Raw genomic sequence first — 19,779 nt, 5'->3', positions numbered from 1 at the left:
AGCGATGGCTACCAGCTGTCAGCTGATTTAAATGCTCACATTTCACTTGAGCAACTGGTCAATGTTTTTGCCATGATGACCGTCCAACCCCATGGTCGTCTCGTTGTAAAATGACTACGAAACCTGTGAGTTGAAATAACTTGGCTATTGGCTAGGCTACATGTTGTTCTCCTACATTATATATTTACCAAATTGGTGCACATAGCAGTTGCAATAGTCCTATTATGTGTGTTGTGTGAATTGATAAATTAAGTTTAAGTTTGCTCGTATTTTCCTCGTTTTGAACGTTTAAAAAAGCCCTGCCAATCTGCCCTTATGGAGGAATGAGGAATCCTAAAACGGTTTCATTCACATTTTAAAAGTTGGTGAAAAAAGTTTAGGGATAATGCATTGATTTTGAAGTTTTGAAAATGTTGTAAAGTATCTCTATCAATCAGTGGTTCTCAAGGTGGGGTCCTTGAGTAGGCTCCTGGCTTCCAGGGGGTCCCCAGCTAAATTAGTTATTGCAACAAAATGTAAACAAAACACAATAGCCTATAGGAGTAGCCTATCCGCTATCCTATCAGCTATTAGAAAATAGCCCATCTACAAGCTCACAGATGTGAAATTGTAGTTTGTAGATTTTAAAAATGTGCAACATTTTATCAACACAAATATTTTATGGGGGTTCCTGGCACAAACTATTTTCAGATGGGGGTCCATGGCTAAATCCATGTTAGCCACGGACCCCTATATGAGCTGTTTGGGTTTTTGATGTGTTCAATGAAATAACTGTAATGACTTTTAATGCAGCTACAATACATATTTGTTAAAGGAAGCAAGTACCACCTTGGAGAGTAATGTGGCGATGGAACCATCTAATCTAGAGGAGCAGCTGCTCCACCATGCAAAGAGTGGCAGTTGTTCCCATATTCAAAAACTCCTCCATTTAAGAATTGAGCAGAAGCTATGCCTCAACATCAACTGCAAATGTAGGTGAATTATTGCCAAATATCTACTTTTAACAAACACCATCACGTATAGCTGAAGTCTTGTGACTGACTAATAATAAGAATTCTTATTGGCTGTCATTCTAGCTAAGCGCAGAGACATTGCAGGATGGACCCCGCTCCATTTGGCCAGTTATTTTGGTCACATTGATGCAGTGGAGGAACTGCTCAAGGTAATTGGGGGCTTTGAAACTGCATTTTGTATCTAATCATTATTGTATGTTCCTCAAGCGGTTTGCCACCAATGTCATGGGTTTGCGAATGTGTCCGTATAGGCAGGTGCTGATGTAAATGTGCAGAACAGCTTGGGCGATACACCGCTACACACAGCTTCCTACACTGGAAGAAAGGTGAAATAATGCTCTAATTCTTCTGTATTTTGTTTCCCGGCCACATCTGCCTCATCATAACCCCCCCCCCCCCCCTCCCCCCTACTGTAAATACAGTAATCAATTATCTCCAATGGACCATATAGGAAATTGTTCTGTTGCTGCTGAGGTATGATGCCAGTGCCAACATAATCAATGGAACGGCCCAAATCCCCAAAGATGTCACAGAGGATGATGAAATCATTACTATGCTAGAGGGTATGTGGTGATTGCGGGCTGAAAAAATAGAATAGTGATTGATGGACTCTCATTACTGTAGGTGTGCTTGACCTGGTGGTTCTCATAATGGTTTCCTTTATACAGCTGCAGAGAGAAGAGAGGAACTTCGGCGAGAAGACAAGTTTCTGCAAGCAGCCAGAGACGGAGATATCACCACCCTGTCAAAACTGGTCAACATTTGACTCTGAGCCTTTTGGCAAAATATAGAGGCAGCTGTTGATGGCACTATTTCCCATTGAGAACATACTGTAGTGCACTGTCTGGATGATTCTATGCTTGACCTCAGCTGTTACTTTTCCTTGTCGGCGCCTGCTTAACATGTTACTAAAGTTTGTGCTCATTAGTTCAATCAAACAAGGGGCCACACAATGTATCATAACAACATCATGTTAGGACTAGGAGGTTTGATGCTTGTGGATGAGTGAAGTTGACATTTCATATAAAAAAATCTTCCTGCCTTGTTATGTTGTAGCTCTTGTTGTTCACTGTCTGATGTTAATCCCTCAGCTCAACCGAGAGGAGCCCCCTGACATCCACTGCAGGGATCTTGTGGGGAATACGCCATTACACTGTGCCGCCTACAGGGGGCACAAAGAGTGTGTTCTAAAACTTCTCCGGTCTGGAGCCAACCCCAGCATCAAAAACAAGAATGGTATAGTAGCTCTGTCAATCTTTCCTGTCATTTTATTGAATCTTTCTAATTGAACATTAGCTCAAATAATGCCTTTGCTTATTGCTGTAATGAATAAACAACATGTGTTTTCAGAACGGTTATATTAACGGTTGCGTGCAAAGAGCTGATGATTCATGTAAATGATCACTGTTCCAGAGGGGCTAGAAGTCAGCCAGCCAAAAAATATATAACTCATTCTCCCTTGCCGCTAGAGGGTGAGTTCTTGTGTGTGTGTGTGTGTGTGTGTGTGTGTGTGTGTGTGTGTGTGTGTGTGTGTGTGTGTGTGTGTGTGTGTGTGTGTGTGTGTGTGTGTGTGTGTGTGTGTGTGTGTTTCCAGATCAGACAGTGTCAGACTTGTCCCACAATGAAGAACTTAGACTAATTCTGGCAGAGTATAATATCCAGGTAAATACCATGTAATGCTATATTAAATTATATATTATATTACATTACTGTATACATTATATAATGCTGTAGTTACCGTAAGTTAAGTGTATTTCATATTTACATTTGGTATAACTATTATATTCCCCAAAGGGAGTGAAAAGTGCAGCACAGAAGTTTGAAGGCCCACTTTGGAAGGTACTCAAGTGTTGGGAGAGATGTACAGTCAGGGTTTTTACACAAAAGAAAGTGCTCATATCCATGTCTTCTTTTTGACAGAGTTCACGTTTAGTTGGCTGGCGGTCACACTGGGTGGTTATTGAAGATGGAACCCTCTCCTGGTATCCCAGCCAGTGAGTTATCATTCCCTTTAGACAATTCTGTTAAACAGATGATAGATGGTTGGATGGATGGATGAAATCATGTTTCCTCTCTGCAGGGGCGTCACACCAAATTCTGGGCCCTGGGTACAAGGATTCACTGCGGGCCCCCCATGAATATTAACTATTGAAAAATAGCAGATATACAAGCTCACAGCGCGGCACCGAGTGCCGCGCTGCGAGCTTGTAGATCTGCTATTTTTGAAAAATCGTGAAAATGTGTGCAAGAAAGTTGAAGAAACCTATGTCAAGGACCCCCAAGATGATATGTATTTGGCCACGGAGCCCGATCTCAAAATATTTAGTTCCAGGGACCCCCAGAAGCAAAATTTGAGTTAGAAATGTTCGCTTAAAAAATACATATATTCAAAGATTTTCACACATTTTCACAACTTTTCGCTGCGAGCTTGTAGATCTGCTATTTTTCAATAGATAAAGTTATAAGGGCCCCTCCACCTTGGGCCCCAGTAACTCAGTCCCACTTTCCTACCCCTTGTGACGCCCCTGCCTCTCTGCCTGGAGTTTGCAATGTGTTTCGGGTCCTTTTATGTCTAATTTTCATAAAACTCTCCATGTATTTCTTTAGAGCGGATGCACTGGCTGGGATGAGAAAGCAGGGCTGTAAAACTCTAACACAGGCCTACTGTAAGGTAGTATAATCTGGACTCTCTAATTCATGCATTTTAATCTGTTAAATTTCAGCGAAAACATTTATTCACAATCAGGAATTATTGGCTTTCTAATGTTGGCAATATCATTTCTACTAAAATGTTGTATATCGTTAGCATCATAGAATTTCTTTTGCTTTCTTATCTCCCCAATTTAGTCCTTATTCGAATTGATTCCTGCCCACACACATTTCTGTGTTGTTACTGTTGTTGTATTGTACTGACTGATTGCTAGATTAATAGGTGACTTTAGCAGTTTTTTTTGTTTGTCTCTCCTGAAAGCCTCACAAATATGAGTTAGGCAATTATGCTTTGAGGCTAAACGATATTCAAATCACAAATTGTCATCACTCTTGGCTACATTGTTTAAGAATCATTATTCATGAGACTCCCAAGTCTCATGTTTCTCTCCCGAGACTAATTTTAATCTACTAAATGCATGTAACATTAAAAAGGAATTTGTAAACAAGACTGATAGAGCAGGTTATTTGCTGTAGCTACCGTTTGAGAGGTATGTACAGTATGCGACGCGGTTTTCCCGGTGAACCTGAGCGCAATGGTGGGGGCCGATGGGCATGGAGGGTCGCGAGCTTATGAGAAACAACTAAAATAAGTCCTTAAAACCTGGCGAAAACAGTTGCGTGCATTAGCGCAAGATGACGATAAAGGAAATCATTAAATGGAAAACATTAAATTAACTTCTGAAAAGCCTACTAGGCCTTAAAACCTGGCGAAAACAGCTGCGTGCATTAGCGCAAGATTAGATGAGGATAAAGGAAATCATTAAATGGAAAACATTAAATTAACTTCTGAAAAGGCTTCTAAGCCTACACTAGCCTACTAGTAAAACTATTGGAACCGTGATCTTTCCACACGTGAATAATTGTGGTTTTAAACAATAACACAAACAATATAAATCCTTAATCTAGTAGTGGGAAGAAGGGGTTATCATGGCCCCAAATTACTTTTAAATATCTTGCAATTGGCGACGAGTCTCTTACGAAATCGGCAAGAGTGCCTCTCATTTCATAAAGCTATATAACCTCTCCATCATCGGCAATAGTCAGTGGTGTGTGTTCCACACTCTCCCGCGCCCCCACTGTTGCGCTCAGGTTCACCGAGAAAACTGCGACAGTACAGTAAGAAATGTCATCATATACACTTCCAGGTCAAACCATGGGATAATTGCCTCTTTACCATCAAATGCCTTGACGACACCATCCATCGCTTTAAGGTCTCCTCCACGATTGATTCAATGGCCAAAAGAAAAGTGAGGTTGGATTGACATGATTTACATGACTTATTTCATTTATGTATGCTATTGGTCATCCTTTACCACATAGTCTATACTTTGTCATATGACAGTGTTTCACAAAGGTATATAGCAAAAATACCAGTACAAATTTTTCCACCAGACAACACAGGTTTCCGCCCGATTGCAATGATATTTTGCACCCCAGCAGTGTACTTTCGGACTTATTTTTGTATGCACTTATGTCCATTTAGAGATGGATGGATGCTGTGGCAGAGCATTCAGCCTACAGTACCCGGCACTGTGCTCAACAGCAGATTGTGGATTATGATGAAGGTAGTACATCACTGGAGAACTTGGCACAAGCCCTTCAGGTGAGTTGAAGCAAAGTTAGGAGTTTAAATAATCCCCAGTGTTAACTTAACTCTTGAGATTGTACAAATTGAAACAAATGGACCCATACATTTGGTTCTTTGTATGCTCTCATAGTTAAACTAACACTCTGGCTTTTACAGTGTGGGGTTTAGAGCTTGCTGTAGCTGTGTGAACTTCACTACACACAATTCCATTTCCTTGATGACAAATCACTCTTTCAGGTAGCTGATGCCTGCCAGCAGAAATTGGCAAGTGAAACATCTATTTTTCTCTCTATGGTGAAAAATGCAGAGAATCAGGGTAAGAGTGATGTGGTGTCTTCTGCTATACTGTAAAATCCTGAGTGTTAATTGAAGCCTGTACAAATGTAACCAAATGGACTGTTCCATTTGGTTAAAGTTTTACTCTGTCGGACTTAGAAATGGATAAATGAATAGGTGGCTCTAGCTGAGTGGGTAGAGAGGCCAATTGGAAAGTTTCCAGTTCAACCCTGAACTCACCCAGTCTACCCGTCGAAGTGTCCCTGAGCAAGATACTTAACCCCTAATAACTTCCCCTAAGCTCTCAAGTTAACTGAGCCATCTTAGCTGCCATCTGCTGGATAAATGCTGAAAAGTAATTTCCCCACCCCAGGGCACCAGAATATACTTCACTTCCTCTTTCCCTATTAACACACAAGGATTTTACTGTTAAAATCCATTCACTCAGTTTTAACTCTAGCATGTTAATATGTTTCATTAGGAGTTTTTGTTCTTCATGTTTTCTAAGCACTGGCTGCTCCCCTCATGCTGAAAGCCAAGGAGACCTGCAGCCTGTCCAGTGAGACCTGTGCTGCCCTCCATCTCTGCCTTGGACTGTTGTCCAAACAGGAGGAGGTAGAGAAATAACATCTTCATCAACATTTTCACCCATCATACGCACATATTAGGAGCAAACTCTGTCATCTTTTGATAATGTAGAAGCTTGTATTGATGACATTTTGCTGATGATGGGTCCCTTTTTTATGCGTCAAGAGTCTATATTTATCCCATTGATTCCTACAGACTTTTGCACTCACTCGTGTGCTGCTCTCCTATTGGCTTCGGAATTTATGCTGAATGGTTATCAAAATAACCTAACCCCTCCCACTTAACGTAGCTCCCTCTCTGCCATATGGTAAGTGTGAGTGAGATAATTTCTGTGTGTGTGTGTGTTGGGGGGGGGGGGGGGGGGTGCAGAGGTGCGTGTCCCTGTCCACCTGTGACCATGCTGTTGCCCTTGGGGGAGCCATAGAACTGTGTGATAATCACTAGCGTGGCTGTAGGAAGGACACAGGCAAGATCCGCTTTTATGCTGAGGTCTGCACTCAGCTCGTAGATCAGTGCAGACACACACACACACACACACACCGAGGCGCTTTGGCTCCTGCTCTAGGGAAGACTGTGCATTGAGGGAGGGAAGTCGAGCGCGTGCATATTCACAGGCTCAGACTGTCTCATGCGTTCACCCTCGCACATTAACCACACAGCCGCTCACAGCCACGCTTCCTGGAGCCAGCTGAGCATCTGAGCACTGGAGAGAGGATAGAAACATCTGCACAGGTACAAGTGGACAACTGCTCTTTATCTCATTCTTTGTTCTCGCGTCCTTGTTTTTCATTGTCATCGGAAACAACTGGCTACGTTTTGCAGTGGGCTTGCTCCCTGAGGACATGGTATAGTTTTCGTTCTTACAAACTTTTGAGTTGTTCTGTTTAGAGACGGCCTGGAACAATATTTAAAGCAGGAATCTGTTCTCACAGTAAAATCCTGAGTGTTAATTGAACTCTGAAAGTGTACAAAATTACCTGTAACTGCGCTAATATGCTGCATTCATTCCTATGGATTTTAGAATCTCTCCTAGATGTAAAGAGGTATTTGCATACTGAAACCTTCAGTGCTCTGTGGCCTTTATGCATACTGCATAAACTGTGACATTAGCTTTTACTGTGTTATACATTTACTGTATATGCTGTGCATAGATTAGAAACTTGAAGATTTTTTTTAAATTGTCATTGATCAAAGTCAAACTGGAGAGACTAGAAGTGTGTGGAACATTTTATGTCCAGAGTGCTTTTAGTGACTTTCCAAAATGAGCAGAAATTATCCACAATGATCCGGGCTGGTACAGGGCCAGAACAGACAGACCAACTATAATTGGGTTTAGATTGGGATTAGGATGATCCTCGGTTCAGAGAGGCACCCACAGACTCCCAGTTTTAATTCATGGCCTTGCTAAATGAACTAAATAGCTGCACAGATGTCCTAATACATCTAATGCAATTAAAGCAATTCTGGAAGTTGGCTAGATTTAATTGTAGAGAGTGACCATTGCTCACGTGCTAAGAGATTTTTAGCCGCCTTATAAAGATGTGTGTTTGACAGAAGCTGCTTTGTCTAAGTATAGATTGACTTGAAGAAGATCTATATCGGATCGAAACATGGCCAATTGTTTCTCCAAATAAATAAGTATTTTACCTTAGTTTGGTGTGCTCTACCTCCTACGTTTTAAGTCTTTTTAGCCCAGGACCCAGTCGATGTGTGTGTGTATAGTTGGGTTTCCTTTCATGTACTGTAGTGTATAGTTGGGTTTCCTTTCATGTACTGTAGTGTATAGTTGGGTTTCCTTTCATGTACTGTAGTGTATAGTTGGGTTTCCTTTCATGTACTGTAGTGTATAGTTGGGTTTCCTTTCATGTACTGTAGTGTATAGTTGGGTTTCCTTTCATGTACTGTAGACTGGCAAGAGTTATTGCTTTGTCCTCAGAAATAACATCGCATAGAGATAATTGGGATGCAGAGGCCATTTAATTCTGGAATGCCATTGAAATACTACAGGGGGAATTGACTGCCAGAGCACTGGGTCAAATGGGATGATCTCAAGGCATAATAATGATTCCTAGACCTACTGTAGTGCTACCACCCCAGACCAACTGGATTATAACGCCTACATAGTGCTGAGAATGGCATTATGGATATTAATCCTACCCTCGTATTGTCCTGGCAGATAGTTGACCAGTTGGGACTGCTTTGTTTGTGCTAGTCGGTAAACATTTGTTTTCCACATTACATAACCAATGTAGACCCGTACGCTGTTATGCTTGTGCTGTGACATCTCAGGAGATGTGTAATAGGGAACCATGATTCATAGCAGGGAGTATTTTGCAGCAATTACAGTCCTGCCCTTCAGCAAGGGTGGATGTGATCTGATGGCCCACGTCATTAGCTGCAGAGCTGGGGTTTTGCTGGCCAGGATGTCATATCTCTAGTACACACACACACAGGGAGAGTATGATTGCGTACTGATTGAAGTAGACATTTCTTTGTCTCGTGGAGAAGGCAAGGGCTTTTGAGGTCATCAGGGAGATTGTGCAGGCCAACTTGGGTCTGAGAAGCTCGCTGTAGTGGGTTGTGACAGCTGCCTGGACACTTTCTCAAAACACACAACCAAGATTTGCAAAGGCCTAACGTTTCTTGGTGTTTCATTGCAGTATGAATGCACCACACGCACAAGCTCAGATCATCCAACCACTTGCTGACTGACACACATATAAGCCAATCCATAATTTCGTTGCTCTCACAGCAGTTACAGTAGACTGGCAGCATGGCAGTAGTGTGTAGTTCTAAAGGAGTCATTTATACATGTTTATGCACAGCTGCTCTAGTAAAACCGCAGATGTTGCCCAACCCCAACCATTGTGACCCCCGTCCCTCCTCTGACCAGGTGACTGAATCAGTGGCTGTCAGTGGCTGTCTCTTACATAGCATTTAACCCATAGAGTATGGGTTAAATGCTTTGTTTTCTCCCCGTGCTGAACTCCCTCTCTCATGGGGTCAAGACACTGGAAGAACCCTGAGGTAGATTTTTTTTATGAAGGCTATGCTTAGATATTTTTGTGTGTGGGGGTGGGGGGTTATTTTTTTTATTGATACAGTAGTAGACAGTGGAGTTAGACAGGAAACAGGGAGAGAGGCAGGGGGTCGTCGAGATTGGGATTCGAACCTGCGATGCACTGTGAGGTTTCTTTAGAGCCTATATGTGGTATGTGCCTGGACCGCTAGGCCAGCAGGCACCCCAGGAAGACTGTGTTTTTACTGAGCCATAGTAGAACAGCACTCTGGACCCTTTTCCGGTGCATGTCCTTTATTTTCCATTTGGTACTCGTCTTGATAATGGAGAGGCAAAATCAATCTTGCTAAAAGTAAAGTTTAAGCCTAGTTCAGACCAAAGATTTGTGACAAAACAAAACTTTTTAAGCCGAATTTATACCTACAAAAATAGCTGACCTACTCACAACCCAACACCATTGTACAATGAACCATAAATGAAGCATCTTATATATACATTCCTCTAAGAGCCGCATCCCACTTCCAAGCCCATTCACGCCCACTTCACATCCACCTCAACTCATAGCTAGATCAGATGTAGATCAGATGTATGTCGGTAGAACTCACGGAATACCGCCCTAACTCTATCATTGGCCCCCCGTTGCCATGGTGACCGGTGACCGCCGCCCATTGGCTCGTATTCCCAGCTATGGGACTGGCGGATCCAATTTCAACCGAGGGGGGCGTAGCCAGAACACACACACACACACACACACACACACAAAAATAGCTAATAGTTAGCTCACAACTTTCCACTTTTCTCTTTCACCTCAATCGCAGTAACATCCGTATACACCACGTCATCGCATCACCATTTTTTTTTTCAAAACATTTTTTTTTTTTCAAAATTTTTTTTTCTCAAAAATGTCTTTTTTCTCAAAAAAAAAAATTTTCTCAAAAATTTTTGTTTCTCAAAAAACTTTTTTTTTCTCAAAAAACTTTTTTTTTCTCAAAAACTTTTTTTCTCAAACTTTTTTTTCCTCAAAAAACTATTTTTTCTCAAAAAACTATTTTTTCTCAAAAAACTATTTTTTCTCAAAAAAAAACATATTTGGCCATTACACACACCACACTGCCGCAACATGGCGGTGAGGGCCGCGCAGCAGCCTGAACTCTAGACTTTCGGGCCGCAAACTTCTAGTTGATTAGAACATTGCAGTTAAACATTGCAGCGCTTTGAAATTACCCTCTAAAGGGCCAGTTCACCTCTGGGGCAACCAGATCTCAGTGAGACCAAAAAAGAACTCAGGATTTTGTTGATCATGTCCCAAACAACAATAAAATAAGATCTGGTTGCCCCAGAGGTGAACTGGCCCTTTAAGGGCTGCTGTTAAATGCAGTGTTTTAACCCGTGTATGCAAGCTGCTTGGTTCTCAGCCGTGGTCATACACTGATCTATGGTACGTCATCATGCCAGCCTGCACCGCTGCACTGCGTGGAGATGGGAGCCATTTGTCTCCGAGATCTACTTCCCCTTCGGCAGGAAAGGCCAAACAAAAGCTGGGTCCTTTGGCTCCTGGCCAAGTGAGAAACATCTTTTCCCCAGTTTCAGCATCAACTACTGTACAATGCCCAGCCTCAGCAGGGCTTAAAATAGCGATGTGTGTTCTCAGGCGAGAGGATGCGGGGAGAGAGAAAAGCCAGCTAGGGTAGTTGCACAACAAAGTGTTCCGTTGCGGGACAGGCTCTCAAGAGCCAAGTTCCTAAGGATAGAGGACACAGTGGTTAAGGCTCCTGAGTCCTGATACATTAGCTCATTTACTGTATACTATACACAAATAAGAGGCTCAAGGCAAGGTCAACCACTTTTGTGGACAGGTATTCATTTATAATGGCTGAATATTATACTCAGTCTTACACTGTGATTGAGCTGCTCTCTGTCTGTGGCACTCGCCTCAGTCCTGTTGAGGCAAATTGGCAGACACGGTGTGTTGGCTCAGCATAAATGTTCGAGAACTCTAAAGCAAATGCTGAAGCCTACACAAGCTTATGCTTGTGTATGCTGAAATGTTGCTTCCTCTTCAAGTAGTAAGTACAATTCACTGTAGTGTATCTGATTATAGTAGTAGTGAGTTGGAAAATGGTTCTGTGGCAAGAGACAGATTTTGCACTTGAAAATATATTACATTTGTTAGTAGATACAGTATTCGTTATCATTGAACCAAACCTGTATATCGATTCCTTCATGGCCACAAAATGCAATAAAGTGTAATCAGACCGCTACAGACCTTATTTACAACCTACTAATTGGCACTTTTCAAGAAACTATTTTTTGAGTGGGTCCTCCTAAACAAGTTTCAACTGTACAGTAGGCCTATGTCATCAAAGCAGATATTTTTGGGCTCCTTTATTTGCGACCGAAGGTAGCAGTTTACCATGATAAATGTCACAGCTTGTGTAGACGGACGTGTACACATTTTTACAGTCTATGGGTTTGCCGCTCTGACATCATGCTCTGATGTCACTGTGATGTCCGGCACATCTTGTCCACGTATCCGTGTATCTCTGAAGGTCACGCCTGACACTGTGGTTCCCTTGATACATCACTGTGACATCACAGGTGATATCACAGGTGACATCACCTATGTAAAAGTCCATATATGGGTATTCCCCAGAATCCCTTTTATGCCCATATATGAAGATCCCTGATGTCATCGATATATAGCTCTGTCAGGTACACGTCTACCATTAGAGGACACTGGCATGAGTGCCTCTTTAGCTCCGGTGGGGCTCGGTGAATGTACTCTTTGTTGTTGTTTTTTTAATTATTATCTTTGTAATGTATTGTCTTTTTACCCTGTTGGCCTTGAGCCTGTAATAAAGTTTATATTACTAGCCAGATGGCCAAGACATGGCCCATATCTGTGTGGCTGGTTCAGATAGTTATCTCCATGTATGGGCATAAAAGATATTGTATGTTGTGATGTCATGGGAACCACTCTAACAGAATCCCTTCTATGCCCATAATGGAGATCCCTGATGTCCATATATCTAACAGGACTTCATATGGGAATGCCCATACATAGACAGCCTATATCTGTGCGGCTGGTTCAGACAGCTAGGGATCTACATGTATGGGCATAAAAGGGATGTACTATATACAGTACATGGATCTCCATATATGGGTAACTGGTCCGATATACATCACTGGCCAGATGGCCAAGAATTGGCGTGACCTCGCCCTTTAGGGCGAGGACACATCGCCCTGAGGCGTCTTACTAGTTTATAGATTCACAGTAGAGACAGACAGCAAACAGGAAGAGAGATGGGGAGAGACAAGCAGCAAAGATCGTCGTGAACGGTACTCGAACCCACGATGCACATCAGCCTAGGTTGCCTGGACCGCTGGATCACGGCCCAGGCCAAAAACATTTAATGTAAAAACCAACAAAACAGATGACAGCAGCACAATAATTTTGGATCACGAAGCATAGAACAGGATCAGAAAAGCTGTGCCTTTTCTGGTAACTTCCTTAAATAACATGGGTAATTGAAGTGTGTGTGCTTGCGCCTCTGTGCTCACAAGGGGTGTGCATGTGTGTCTATGAGCATGCACACTGCACAGCAGTGAGAATGAGCGAGTCAGTGAGACAACTGAGAGTCAAAGGCAGAATAATTGATGGAGCTTTCTCGTTACTTTATATGAAGACATTGGCCTCGCTTTGCTAACAGATTTACAACCTGATTTACGGGCCCCTGTTTCTGTCCAAGGCTGCCGGCTGCCTCTCTCAAGGTGACTTGGCATTTTTTCACGCGGGAAGCTTGGCTGTATTTCTTGTCGTCAGTGTGCACTTTTTGCTCCCTGAATCATGAAACATTCAATGAATGAGATGAAAGTTTTGCATGCTTATTCTTGTCCTTAGAAATCCTTGTTTTCTAGAACAGTGGTTCTCAACCTTTTCAGGCCGCAACCCCCAAAATAATCACATTTGAACTGCGGATCCCTCCCACCCTGACGAGCACTAAGACTTGAGGCATTACATTTTGTATAACATGGTTCTATTGTGAAAATACACAGAGACGTTGTGAGCATGTAGATCGTCTATTTTCACAATTACTGCCTCTATATTATATTATATTATTATATCTATTAATATCTGACAAGGTCCCCACAGGTGGAGAACCACTGTTCTAGAAGACATTTCAAGTTGAAATTGCTCCGATGTTACTGCTGGGTCGGTAAAGAGCCCACGACAGCAGCGTCAAATGGCGAACATTGATCCAGTCTGTCCCATAGTAGCACGTCTCAGGTTGCCCTGAAGGGACACTCAATTCTAGGCCACGGAGCTCTCAGAGACCGAGGTGTTTGTTTCCGACTGGTGGAAACCGGACCTGTGGGCAGGGGTTAGAACAATGACCTGCCATCAGAGGCAGCTGCCACAACACACACACACACACACACACACACACACACACACACACACACACACACACACACACACACACACACACACACACACACACACACACACACACACACACACACACACACACACCAATCAATCTATCAATGAATCAATCAGTGAGACTAATTGATCAGACATGTTATCTGACTGTGAGCATGACATGTCTTGTTCTCTATATACTTTGCAAGAGAGGAGTTTGTGGTCATTCGTCCATGCATTTATTTAATGTATTGCAGGTCTGGAGTTTGAAGTTTGAACAAGAAGTTGAGAAGAACAAGGCTCTATCGGAGGCATTGCAGACGTTGACCAGCAAGCACTACGAGCTTAAACAGTCCTTGTTCCAGACAAGAAGGTCCCCCACATTGAGCTCTGTCACTGAAGATGACTTCTATGATGCTGTGTCAGGTCAGCCCCAGACTGTTGACCCTCATTTATATACAGGATATGTCTGTGACATCATCATCATACCCAGAAGTTATGCGGGAACGCCTACTGAGTGGCAGAATTCTGGCCTCGACAGCCCATACATACATGAAAAGTAACTTTTGATTGCATTAAACAACTTTAAACTCACTTTGCCACTCACTTTACCACTCAATTTGCCACTCGATTTGCCACTCGATTTGCCATTCACTTTATGCATGCACATACCCTCTTTAGTTGGTCAAAAAAAGAAAAGAAATGTATTGTTTAGACCATTGATGATTCTCAACGTTTTTACATTCCAGGACCCCCATGCATAAGGCCATGGCATGGACGTCTTTGATGCCAATTTTATTTCTGACCATTTACAATTCAGGCATTTAGCAGACGCTCTTAATCCAGAGTGATTTACAGTAAGCAAGGTAAACGTAAGGTAATACATCAAATGCACAGAATATAATCTAGGATCATAGGTAAACCAAGAACCTTTCATCAGTCTAAACAGTATAATATAAAAAAAGAAGAGAACATTGTACATTGAAACTACAAACTATTAGGATGCCAGGTCATCTGATTAAACTGGTATCTGTCTAATAACATGCTATCTAAATAACATTTTAACCTTTGCATAAGCCTGCAAGGTTGTCAAGGCTAGGGCAAGTGCGATGGCAAGTGCTACGGGCTACGGGTTGAGACCCCAATCTACATAGCAGATGTGTTCATTAAACTATGAGTGTAATGGCACCAAACTGCACCATGGACTATCAATCATTTAGCCAGGGAATGGAACACCCTCAAGGACTTCCGGGCGTCCCTGGACCCCACGTTGAGAACCAGTGATTTAGACCAGTGGTTTTCAAACTTTCTGTGCCCAAGGCACACCAAAGGACGAGTCAAAATCTCAAGGCAACCTGAATTCATATCCATTAATATCCATAACCAGCTCTCTCCTGTCCCTGCAGGTGCTTGTGTAGAGCAAAAAGAATGACAAATGGCATCCGTTTGTGACGATGCGAAATGGAAAGCGCTGGATGTGTAAAAATAATAATAATAATAATAATAATAATAATCCTGAGCAGTGACAATGACCCTGCATTGTCACTGCTGTCCCAACCACCAAAAGCCCACAAAGTGCAAACTTTGAAAATGAAGTGACATCATTTTGAGTACATGCTACAATTGCAGTTACAATATAAGGTGGTCATAAGAATGTAGGAGAAACAAAGGGAAAAGTCAGATAGCAAGACGATATAAAAAATCCCAGCAGGCCATAATAATTATAGGCTTAATGGGTTATTTCAATCGGTGACTGACAGACAAATACCCCCCCCCCCCCCCAACTAACCCATATAGCTTACTCCTTATTGTTGAAACATGATTTTTATACTGTTAGTTTTGTCATTGCTTAGGTCAGGAGGACACAAAATCAGACAAATCAAGTCTGATTTGCACATTTCATTGCTGTTTTTGTCACAGGCAATATTGGTACGGAAGATGTTAAAATGCATTGCTGAATCAACTGGGTGGGATCACGCCTCTCTAAGTGCAGTTTTCACTGTTCATTGTCAAAACACCTTTTATATTTTTGTATCATAGTTAGCAGAATATTGCTAAAGACAAAGACACACTGCAAGAGGTGCTATCTGGAGACTGTCGCTCTTTATAGACTCACTCAGTTTCTTTTTTTTTTACTCCCTAGAGATTATTTTGTGTGTGTGTGTGTGTGTAGTGGGGGGGGGGGGGGGGTGTTTGTGTGTGTGCGTGCGCTCTGGAAGGCACCACAAGCTCTGTCTCTTGGTGGTGTTTGTCTCTAGGGTCACTTGAGGCGCACAGCTTTGCCCTTACAGACATTTCTAATGGCCGTTCCCATTGCAGTTTGACACGGCTGATTGCCCCAACGTCAGCTGCTACATTGCTGAGATGGTCCATTGATGTAGTGCAGCCGGTCAAATTATCCTTTAATTATATCCAAGGTTAATGAGTTTGTGGTACATTAGCCTGGAAAATGGCTCCTGTTTGCATTTTAGTTATTTGAAGAGCAATTCATGTCGGTAGAGCCAACAGCAGTTTACAGTAACGCATGCTTGTCTTGTCTGTGAGCTCATTAGTTGGTTGGCCTCCCTGTATATTTGCCTATATACTGTATTAGCCTTGCCACGGTGGTTTGTCTGTACAATGGACGTTTTGAATGTACTGTCTGTGTAGGGAGTGATCTCTGGCTCTGAGAGATTGCTGCATTATTCATAGACACAGTTGGCTTCTGGTCACAGCAACACACGTTGCATTTATGACCCTAAACCTCGCAGCATCCATATGAGATGGTTCATATTCAATGACAAAAATGCTGTAGGGATGCTGTACAGTATGAAGCATTTTGAATCTTCTAAAAGTACCACCCCGGGTTGGTGAAACAAAATGTGCACACAGATGTCCTATCACTAAGTCTGTGAAAGTGTCCCAGTTTCTGTTGTGTTGTTGTTGTTGTTGAAATTAACCACTTTCAGCCTGGCGTCCCTACTCCCTATTTTGTCATTATGTCAAAAACAAAAACAGCCCATGGGCTATTTTCACTATTTGTCATACAGCTAAGTGTATATTGGGCTACAGTGGTTTTAAGCATCTCTAGTTTTCCATGACATGGTTGATGTACGTACTATCTCCCCTCCCATCCACTGTGTTGTCCTTGAAGCCATACAGGCTACAGGGAGGAGGAGTGCTAGCCAGTCAGCAGAGCAAACCATGTAGGAGGAAGTGAAGCCAGTCTGTGACGTCTCATTGGAACAGAATCCCCAGGTGGAGCTTGACGTGTATGTGTGTGTTTTTGTGTGTGCGTGCACGTGTGTGCGCGTGCAGAGGAGTGGTGTTCATTCCCTGGTCTAGACTACAGTTAAAGACTACAGGACTGGAGGTTTCTGAGCTGCCCTGTGTATGTGTGTAATGTATGTATGTTTGAGCCTGGCATGAGCTGCTTTCTGCCCCCTCTCGTCCCACAGAGTCTGGGTCGGAGCTCTCTGTGAGTGGTTTCCTGTCCGTGGCCAGCCCCTCTTTCGAAGAGGACGAGGGGAGAGACGCCCCCCTTTTCAGCAGCCGCCGCCATCCCAGCACCCTCAGGGGGCCTACCGGAATGTCTGGGGAAGGGAACCATGACAACCAAACAGCCCAGTGCAACGGAGTCAAGAAGCACAGGTGGGACATGTTCTAGTTAATAGGTCACGCTTGTTTTGTACTCGCCATGTTTGTTGTATTGTTAATATTTTATTTACCATTCGCCAGGTGAAAATATTTGGACCATGTGCTCTGCACACAGCCTTTTCCTTAATTGTACATCATGGTATCTTTTAGTTGACTAGTATTTATTATTGCTGCCATACGGCAGTGTGTACATGTTCGATCACACAGTGATATCAGCCAGCAGACTCGTCTGATGACCATCGTGTTACAGATTTGCATTAGCAAGAGAGTTCAGGTGAACAAATGTCACAGTAGTTGTAATGGAATACAGCCTCTCCACAATTTGTTTTTGTTTGAGCGCCAAGCCCCAGAGAGTAGTACCGCTCTTGTTTTTCCTACACGTTCAGTTTGGCTTTGAGCTGCAGAGCCTTTTTGCCATAGTTCAACGTTAGAATGCTATGGGGGCATGGGGCATGGGTCCATCTCATTTCCGTGAATGCTTATTCTTGTTTGCCCGCTCTTTTCAAACCCAACAAGTGACCTGTGAATAATTTAGTGGGTTCTGGCCTAGAGAGTCAAAGGAAAGGGACTGGCTGACTAGGTCTCTGTGCATGTGTGTGTATTAAAGATTGATGAGGTGCCTGTTTGAATGTTATTACTCTGTCATTCAGATATCTGTGTACATGGTCACATGTTGTTTGTTTGATGGCTTGGTGGAACTGACATCCTGCCTTAATTGGAACTCTCTCTGACACTATTTGCATTAAATAATTCTAACACTGTTAAAATACAGACCACAAAATTCTGTCATCAACTATTCATTTTGTCATTTTGATGTTTTCACAGTAAAACATGACTTCTATATGTGACACCTATAACATCTATCTAAGAAGTAATGTTTACTTGGCTGGTTTTGAGCCCAACTAAAGGAACATGGCTTTACAGATGACTATGCTAGCCTTTTCTCTTTTTCTGGTGTGGATTGGAGCTGACAGAAGTGCATCTCTGCCATGCACCAGTGGCCTGTTCATTCCACTGTTGTTAACAGAGGGTTCAGCTTGAGCCCCATGGCCTTTCCCTCTCGCTATCCTTCTCTCTCTCTCTCTCTCTCTCTCTCTCTCTCTCTCTCTCTCTCTCTCTCTCTCTCTCTCTCTCTCTCTCTCTCTCTCTGTCTCTTGCTGTGGTTTGTTGTGGGATTGGATTATTTTTCTGTCGCTACAGTATAGCTGCTGCTGTGCTGATTTGTGAATAAAGGCAACACCCTGCATTAGGTCAGCACACCTGTCTGTCATACAGACAGTCCATTATAGTTTGCTACCAAGCCTCTCAGCTCACCTCAGTGAAAAGACAGAGCCTCAGTCAGGACCCCAAGGTCAAGGACATGCTTGAGTCTGAATGAAAATGGTATTTGGAAAGGGTAGACAGATTCTACTTTGTTTTTTATTTCTAAGATTATGAGCATTACACGTATTGTAATTTTATATAAGTGTATGTGTCCACTTCTCTACAGTCAAAACTGGTTCCAGGCCAACCCCTTGAGAAACTCTATGAATCAGCGTACCATAATCACATGTTCAGGCTGACTAACAACATTGTCTCTGACCCAACAATGTTCTGAATAGAGGGTATGCGCATGCATAAAGTGAGTGGCAAATCGAGTGGCAAAGTGAGTTTAACGTTGTTTAATGCAATCAAATAGGACTTATCTGTTTGGATGTATGGGCTGTTAAGGCCAAAAAGTAGTTTTTTTTGCCACTAAGTAGGCGTTCCCGCATTACTTCCTGGTATGATGATGATGTCACATGCATACCCTCTATAGTCAGTATGAATTGTTACCATCAAACAGGAGACACAGGGTTCCACGACTTAATACACTTGGACTGAAGCACTCTTTTGCGTACCAAATGTATGTTGAAGGGCCTTCTTGTCCTTATTGTGGTGGTTGTAATGTTATGTTAAATGTAATGTTAAATGTACAGATGTAGTACTGTATGTACTGTATGTCTATTTCTTGTCTTTAGAGTTGCAAATGGTGCTGGTGGTGCAAGACACATTTCTAAACTTATGACAAAGTATTAGTATCATCAATCAGTCAATCAATATCAAATAGTGTTTCAGAAATTATGCGTGGCAGTATTTGATCTACCGTAAATAGAATATCACACGCAATGCAGAAAGAAGAATGCATGTGTTGAGCAGTCCTGAATACTACAGCTACACAGATCTCCCATCCATTCATGGGTATTGCATGAGGCTTTGACCAGAGCAGCTCATTAACTTGCAGGTGTCAGGTTAACTTTGTTTCCAAACCGCAGGTCAAGCCACACACTGTAGTTTTACTTTTATGGTAGGTAATCCAACTACTTCATTTGATGGAAATCTATTTAGATAGGTTTAGCTTCCCTTGGTATTTATTGCTCTGATTTCTGTTACTTTTTTCTTTTCTTTTCTTTACTGCGAGAAGCAGAGATGAGTTAAAAACAAACCGGGTCACAGGAGGAAACGGGGTCTCATGCTTCAATGCAGTCAAACCAACAGTAACAAA

At 42.5% G+C, this 19,779-nt stretch overlaps 1 pseudogene across 1 annotated transcript in view; it reads left to right on the top strand.

Moving 5' to 3' along the window:
- Positions 1 to 847: 847 nt before the first annotated feature.
- The window catches only part of LOC308285017 (oxysterol-binding protein-related protein 1-like), a 33,704-nt pseudogene continuing 14,772 nt past the window's right edge, over positions 848 to 19,779 (top strand). Inside the window, exons 1-13 of the transcript in view lie at positions 848 to 971; positions 1,077 to 1,162; positions 1,265 to 1,339; positions 1,465 to 1,583; positions 1,638 to 1,767; positions 2,105 to 2,254; positions 2,808 to 2,852; positions 2,934 to 3,007; positions 3,621 to 3,684; positions 5,551 to 5,629; positions 6,098 to 6,204; positions 13,877 to 14,045; positions 17,057 to 17,249. The product of the transcript in view is annotated as an oxysterol-binding protein-related protein 1-like (transcript). The remainder of the gene's footprint in view (positions 972 to 1,076; positions 1,163 to 1,264; positions 1,340 to 1,464; positions 1,584 to 1,637; positions 1,768 to 2,104; positions 2,255 to 2,807; positions 2,853 to 2,933; positions 3,008 to 3,620; positions 3,685 to 5,550; positions 5,630 to 6,097; positions 6,205 to 13,876; positions 14,046 to 17,056; positions 17,250 to 19,779) is intronic.

Source organism: Nannobrachium achirus (assembly GCF_963921795.1).
Source record: "Nannobrachium achirus genome assembly, chromosome: 5".
Lineage (NCBI taxonomy): Eukaryota > Metazoa > Chordata > Actinopteri > Myctophiformes > Myctophidae > Nannobrachium > Nannobrachium achirus.
The sequence above is the reverse complement of the archived record's forward strand: the minus strand, read 5'-3'. Positions and strand labels throughout refer to the sequence as shown.